Source organism: Perissodus microlepis, chromosome 17 (genome assembly GCF_051167445.1).
Source record: "Perissodus microlepis isolate ML-2025 ecotype Zambia chromosome 17, ASM5116744v1, whole genome shotgun sequence".
Taxonomy (NCBI): domain Eukaryota; kingdom Metazoa; phylum Chordata; class Actinopteri; order Cichliformes; family Cichlidae; genus Perissodus; species Perissodus microlepis.
The window spans coordinates 34,378,394-34,386,441 of NC_140477.1; the positions used below are offsets into that span (position 1 = coordinate 34,378,394).

General features: G+C 40.5%; 1 long non-coding RNA gene across 5 annotated transcripts; it reads right to left on the reverse strand.

Annotated features, from left to right (window-relative positions):
- Nucleotides 1-1,808: 1,808 nt before the first annotated feature.
- LOC146369982 (uncharacterized) lies at nt 1,809-7,825 on the reverse strand. Of its 5 annotated transcripts, none has more exons than XR_014797448.1 (7): nt 7,653-7,825; nt 6,600-6,680; nt 3,991-4,746; nt 3,349-3,505; nt 2,988-3,096; nt 2,761-2,882; nt 1,809-2,618 (listed from the first exon to the last, which is right to left on the reverse strand). It is a non-coding gene; the product is annotated as an uncharacterized LOC146369982 (long non-coding RNA). The 5 variants fall into 5 exon arrangements; XR_014797449.1 differs by lacking the exon at nt 7,653-7,825 and adding an exon at nt 7,157-7,493 and having other exon boundaries at nt 1,810-2,618; XR_014797450.1 differs by lacking the exon at nt 7,653-7,825 and adding an exon at nt 6,912-7,003 and having other exon boundaries at nt 1,810-2,618.
- Nucleotides 7,826-8,048: the final 223 nt, after the last annotated feature.

An 8,048-nucleotide genomic window follows, 5' to 3' on the forward strand; every position in this document is an offset into this window, starting at 1 on the left:
AATGACAAACATGAACAGCTGTGCTTATTTCTGAGACATGAGTTTTTGAATGTGTTCATATTTAGACAGTGTGCATCTGTAGGCTGAAACTGTAATGGTGAACCTGAGGTGATGGTCAACAGAAGGCAAATATATATCAATATAAAACGATATTGAAGTAATGTCTTTACCCTCTGCAGCGTGTGGACGCTGTGCACGCAATCACCTTATTTACTGTAGTAAACATGCACCGCTAGCTCACGTGACTGACTGTCTCCATAGTTACATCGTATATTATTAGCTATGTAAACAGCTTCCAAAGATACCGCCATAGCTCTCTGCAGCTGTAACACTTTCACACTTTACAAATCATTTCACGTTTTTGATAGTTATGAAGACAGAATATGTTTTTAAGGTCATGCTAGGCGGTTGCTATGGTGGTTGCTGTGGACTTGGGTGGACCGCGTCCGATTCCTGTTATTAGCTGTCCACCGTAGGAAGGCTGCGTTCCATTTACAAGTAGTGACAGTCTGCCGTAACTCGAACTCAAACCCCGCTTTGTTCTTTAATTATAGGCCTTTTATAGCCGTTCATGACACGCACACACACACATAAAGCACTTTGCCTCACCATGAGAATGCAACTTTACCTAACCTAACCTTTAAAGTATCTGATATAGGATAGAAAAATGAAGCAACCAGAGATTTAATGATGAAGACTCTGGGTTCTGTAGTGACCTGAATGACTCTTTGCATACAATTTATTGAAGAGGACTTTAGAATGCACTTTACATTTAGACTGTTGCTGTTTAATTTTTTACATTGTTGCGGTGTTATGTCATGAATAAGGTTCACCTGCTGGGGGTTTGATGGATCAGCTGGACAATACAGTCAAAGACAGACTTCATTCATCATATGCAAGAATCCTAGTTGGATTTTTGTTGTCACTTTTTGAACCAAATATTGAAAACAATTCTGACAGACTGGATACCTGGCCAGGTGTACATTACCTTGTACTCAAGCATCCCAGGACAGAGCCCTGCCCCACCATGAGTCTGGGTGGATACGTGGTTATAATATAAAAGGACCGATACTGAATATGAATAGTTCATGAAAATTGAATTATAATACAAATTAGTAATAAGGGTTTCTCTGCGCCCTTATCTACCCCATACTCAAAGAGCTGCGGGCAGAGAGGGTGACAGGAGAGGATGGCACTGAAGAGAAGATGCTCGGTTTCTGGAGTCTCCTGGTCCTGTCAGTATTAGTAGGATGCATCTGCTGTCTTCTCGTGGATGCTCACCTACCTTGACTCGTTCCAGCCTGGTATGGATTTCCCAACACTGCGGACAGTGGCCCACGTCAGAGACGTTTGATATTGATTACATATGTCTCAATTGCTAACCCTAACCCTAACCCTAGCTCAACAGACCACAATGCTCTGGACTGTCAGTATTATTACATGCTGTGAACATAAGTAGCTTTGATCACAGTTTATGTTGTAAAGAGAAGGAATATTGAAAAAAAGATCAACATTGTGATATTATTTCTTCCAAACTGACCAGAAACATGCTTGTCATACTCTCACAGCAAAGGATCAGACTCACTGTGCATGACGGCTCAGGCCAATGATGTCTGTTAGATTGTCAGTTGTTTAGTGCTTCTGTACAGTTAGGGTCACCATCTCTATTTCAGAATAATTAATATGCGGAAAACACTAAAAGTTGATTGTCTTCCAATATTCTAACATAATTAAAAAACTTTAAGTTTGTAAGTACATATTGTTACAGTCCTAATGCCAATACGATTCTTCATAACTCCTGCTTTGAAATACTGAACTTTAAAATTTACCTGATGAAAGATAATTTACAGTGGCACTCTGTCAGGATAATTCTGACTATAAGATCACTGTATTAATCTGAATCCTTCTGAAATGTGCTGTGAATGAATGCTGATGCAACTCACTGTGGGAAAGCTGTTAATAAAATGAATCTGTGACACATGCAACACATTCACAGAGGAAGAGAACAGAAAGGGAGGACACGCAGAGGCTGTGTTAAAGTCAGAAATCCAAATCTTTAGTCAAAAACAGGCGGCGGTTACAAGCAGGAAGACAAGCAGTCCATCAAACAGTCTACAGGGTCAAACATTCAGAGAATTCAAACAGCAGGAAAAAATAACTGGACACTGAAAAACTTAAAGCAATGTGTGACGCAATAAAAGGAAGCAGCGCAGTATATTCACTGAATTATCATCAATTACAAAAGAGAAAAAGAGAAAAGGAGAAAAACTATGATTTCTAAGAAAATAAACCTTGATGGAAACATACAGAATGTAAACTATGTGAGTTTGGTGAACTTTGTTAGTAACAAATGAGGTAAAAACCCAAAACAGACAAAACACAGAAAGAGGCTCTCAGTATTCATTAATAATTAGAAAGCATCTAAACATTCTGGTCGTGGATTTTTACAGTCTTAGTTCCGCTCGCTGTCATCATTATAATCATCATAATCAATGGGTCCTGAGGTGGGCGGGACTGTCTCTGGTGATGTCACCATGAAGGAACAGCATCTGGCACGTGTTACTGAAACATCCCAGTACACTGGTGTAGTTTCCTCTCCAGCTGTTTGACATTTGACACTTCAACATTAAGGGGAAGAAGAAGAAACAGTGTTAGGTCAGGTGACCACATGGTTTCTAAAGTAACTGACAGGAAGTAACCAGGCCGTTAGAAATGGATGGCATGTGTTTAGAGTTACTGGAGTTGGGTAACTCTACTTACCAAAAGCAGAAGCACACAGATGACAGATCAGATGCTGAATGTTGCAGGAACATGCTCATGTGTGGTGATCATTCAATGCTGCTCCGGCAGGTTAGACAGTCCAAGACTGATATGCTGCCCATCTGAGAGTTTGAAAACACACATGCAACGATTTATTTTGTATTACAGTCAAAGTTGGATGTTCATTTTTGTCCTTTAAAAATGTTTGTGTATTTGAAAGCACTAACATTTAAGGATGACTTGGATCGTCTCCTTTAAAGGGGAGACAAGTGTATCCACTGATCTACGTCACTTTACCTGGATGATGACTCCTCTCCCCCTCACTCAGAAACACTCCTAATATAACCAAGCAAATAAATAATATTGAAGATTTACTTACATCATTACAAAAACAGGAAAAACATCTTCCTTTGATTCTATTTCTCCATTCCTGCTGAACATCAGGCAACAAATATCTCAATAAATCACAGTAAAATGTAAAGCACATATTTTCTCTGCTTTGTCTAACCTCCACAGAGCCTCTGTCAAGAAAAACATATCTGTAAGCATAAAACAAATATACATTTCATAACACGTCACTGGACAAACCTCGGTCAGTTGATTTCCTCTGTGCAGTGCAGACGAACATCAGTCAGCAAGTCAAGGTGGTGAGATGGACTGGTGCCCTTTGTGACTCTGCTGGTTCTTCTGAGGAAACACCACCGTCTCTCCACACCGTCACCATCTGTGAGCACAAACTGCCGCTCTGCCAGCATGTAGGAAATCACATATCACACACACAAGGGTGAAGAAACATTAGAGCTCAACTTTGGATACTTTAGATCTAAACAGATCAAACTAGTTCTTAGTTTCAACAATCAGTGAACAGACAAACAATGATACCATACTGATTCTGTATGAATACAATATGGTATTTTCAATACAGGTGTCAAATTAATTCATTAAAACTAATACAGATATATGTATATATATTTTTTTGATAAATTAGTTTGCTAAATTATAAGAATATATTTTTTTTTCATTTAACAATTGCAACTGAAAGAAATTAAATATTGAACAAAAATATATTGTCACATTCTGAGCATGCTCAGCATGCTGACAGACTTGAAGTTGCTACAGATTTTAAGAAGTGATAATTATAGGGAAGAAACTTCTCTTTTTCATCCGTTTAATCAAACATTTGATGCCTTAGATGTCTCAGTCCTATAGCGTTCTGCAACTACAACTAACCTGAAGCTTGGATTTGGCTGCAGGTGCCCCTGTACATCCTTCTCAACATGTGGGTACCATTTAATCACACTTCTTCCTGAGCTTTGCTTCATCACAAGACCAAAGGTGGCATCCCGTGTCACGGTCATATCATCATCCAGAAGATGATTTGAAGAAACATCATGGAGAAGAAACATTTACGCGCCTCCTGGTTTTGTTTTCTGATCCTGCAAAAAGACTGAGGACAACAAAGCCCAGAGAACACGAGATACACAACATCCAACATTCAGACTCAACAGCCTCCATAAATGAAGAGCACCAGGTTGGTTCAGTTATAGTAGATATAAGCATACTTCACATTACTGGGTATGAATAATAATCAAGAGACAAACTTTAAAGATGCAGAGCATGATGTCCCATCATCAGACTGTAAACAAACATCCACCAGGCTTCTTTGTTGGCAAAATTGATGATTCTCCTATCAGGGATCAGTAGAGTGTATTAACCTGTGGTATAAGCAGCAGTCACTGAAATATTACTGTTTCAGATAAGAAATCTAGCACATAAAAGCCAGGGTGGGAGGGATCTCTGCAAACTGACTTAGTGTGAAGCTCAACAAAAATCAGACTCTCCAGTCACAGACAAACAAAAACCTCCAGCTGGGAGATAGAAAACGCTGTCTGGGTCTTGCTGGATGTTGCTGGTCAGAGTCCACACATTAGCAGAGTGCTTCTTGGTCCCACTGACCCATGTGGACAGTGACTGTGGAGAACTGTTCTGGAAAACAGAAAAGAGAATTAAAATAACAAAAAGCCAAACAGGATTTCCACAAAGACTATCTTGGAATCAGCAATCAAAAAAAAACACTGGTTCATATTTCAATTAAATATGAACAGGTTCCTTAAATGTACGCAGTTCAGATCTGATTTAATTTAATTTCCTTCACACAGCACATTTGTCCAGGCTGACAGGTAAACATAGAATTAATCTCAGGTAACATGACTCATAGTAGAGATTCAGTAAGAAAGATTGCCAGCTCTAATATTATTACCACACAATCCAAGGACACACCAACAGCTCAGATTTCTAGAACTATTTAAACAAATGTCTTCTGAATATTCAATTCATGTTCACAGTGGGAGGGTGGGGGGTGTCGTGGAATTTTTTAAATAAAGTCTGCAATACAGAAAGAGCTGTGATCAAGCTATTTATTACTGCGCACAGGAGAGCCAACACACATCAAACATCACAGTTCAGTCATGTCAGCGCTGCCACAGAAGTCGTGCTCCTACTCCTTTATGCATTCCAAGGAAGAGGGAGGAAGTTACAAACTGATCCTACCACACTTCACGTGCCTCGCTATGAAACCTAACCGATCAATGGTTAAGCTGTTTTGTGCCCTTGGCCTTATCAGCACCTGTAAAGGGAGTTGTTTTCTCAAACTGCTGACGCTGAAGTAAGTTCATCTAGTTTTAGAAACTTTCACTGAACAGTCTATAACAGTGTCACAACTAAGCATATGCATAAGCACTTAAATACTTTAAATGAAAATATCAGAAAAATTCTATTACAGAGGCTAGAGCCTGTCCCAGTAGTCATAGGTAGAGCACACCTTGACAGGTCACCAATCTGTCAGAGGACTAACACAGAGACAGACATCAGAGTAACAAATCTATTTAAAATTAATGTAAGTTTGCTGCAGCTGTATGTATGAACATGTGTTTCTGTGCTCACAGTCCACCTCTCAGGAACCTGCAGTTCATTTGTAGTCTACTTTAAACAGACCTCACAAAAGGCTGATGTGGCTGGATCAGTAGTCTGATTTAAGTACGATACCTTTGGCCAGGGATTAATCTGGTACATCGCTTCACTGCAGTCTTACGTATTTTCCCCACACCTGAATTAAAAAAAATACTGATATATACAAATAACAGCTTCAGCTGATGCAGCCCGACTCAATCCTAAATGTTCAGCACACAGAGACACAGAGGTACCGTTTAAAGTTTAGTGTTAACTTGAGTCACTGATCATTTACAGTATTACAGAGTCTGGCAGTCTTTGCATGATGTCCACGTCACTGTACGTTTCTAGCTGACTCTCAGGTGTGACAGGTGTGCCAGCAGGAAAGAGTAATAATAACCTGCATCCTGAGGTTTTTCATGCAGGATTAAAGGAGCCAGGCTTTGTTCACACAGCTAGGATTGTATTTTACACTGACCCTGGGTCAGTATAAGTATCATACAGTTTAAACGAAGCACTGAAACTTGCACATATTTATTACAGATGCACTGAAGCTAATCGAGATATTTGCTGTCAATCTGTGGCTGCGATTAAACACTTTACTGGAAACTTTATTGACTAGTAACTTCATCAGTCATGACAGAAGCTAATATTTCTGTGCTAACATCGTTTAAACAGTAACAGCTTTACTACAATATAAGCTAACGTTTACACCGTAACTTTAAGCTAGCACCATAAAGACGGTAAAACACGTAATAATATCTACAAATGCATCTTAAAACTGTTATATTAGCACTCGGTGTATTACTAACATAACCACATTAACATTATTGACACTCGCTGACTTTTAATAGTCATTCTATAAATGCTGTCCGTTTAAATGGTCTTACCTGTAAACACTGCTGTATCCACCGGATTCCAGCCAGAGTGGATTCTGGAGTCTTCCCACGCTCCTGTTAGTGATCCTCCATCTGGATGGATGATAACAACCTTCTGAACAATCTAGCAGGAGATGGTCCATATCTATGGGACTGATTTGTGCTAATAACGCCCATTGTATGGACTGATAACAGCCGAAGCGGGTGAATAAAGTCACCCAGTCGCTAGCTGTGCCATTACCCAGCATACACCAGCACAATATTAGGCACAGCACCACCATAGACATTTTCAGTGGTTTTGAATGCAGGACATGGTTATCTTACCTTGTAAAACGCATGACAATAAAACAGCTAACCACCATAAAATGGTATTGTGTGTATATGTATGTGCATGTGTGTGTGTGTGTGTGTGTGTGTGTGTGTGTGTGTGAGAGAGAGAGGGGGAGAGGGAGAGAGATCAAAGGCGTGCGTTTATGTTTTTTCTTGATCAAGAGTGAGCCTCCTCTCTCTTATTGGATGTATGGTATAGCATGTTTATTCAGGTGCACCTTTGAAGTCTATGAGAATACTTTGCAGCCTGGTCTGAGTGGTCATTTCTGCACAGACACAATGAAGCGTGCACTCAGTTTAGAGGAGGCTGTTGCTGCAGTTTTGCACTCTTCAGAAAGTGAAAACGATACCACAAGCAGTGGAGATACTTCTGACAGCGAAGAATTTTTGCCAGGCACCGAGGAGCTTTGCAGCTCGTGTGAGGAGGAGGAGGAGGAGAAGGAGGAAGAAGAGCAGGAGGAAGAGACAAGACTGGAGGATGGCCAGTGGAGATCTAAAAATGGAGAAATCATGTGGCAACCCACACATGAAGAGGTCCTGCCATTTTTTCCTCCCCCCATTTTAACCCCAGGACCAACCCATTATGCACTTCGTAGGATCAGCAGCCCTGTGAGCACTTTACATCTTTTTTTTGCAGAGGACATTATGCAGCTAATCCTGCATTTCACCAACCTGCAGGGCAACAGGTCAGTAAAAGACTGGAAGGACATAGATGAGGAGGAGTTGCAGGCTTACATGGGGCTTGTGATGCTGGCTGGCCTGTACAGGTCTCAACATGAAACGACAACAAGCCTGTGGGATGGGGAGACAGGGCTCTTCTGTTTCCTGCTACCATGTCAAAAAAAAAGATTTGAGCAAATTAATCGGGCAGTAAGATTCGATGATCGTCTCTCCCGTCCAGGTCGCTACAGGGGGGACAAGGCTGTGGTTTCCTACATCCCCAAGCAAAGAAAAAATGTTGTCTTATTGAGCACCAGGCACCGTGAGCTACAAGTCCAGGACTCTGGGAAGAGAAAGCCCCACATCATCCTGGATTATAACAAATGCAAAGGGGCTGTGGATCATCTGGACCAGGTAAGCACAATTATAAGTCATTTATTTGCCAAATTGTTTACCGTTTCTCATTGTTAT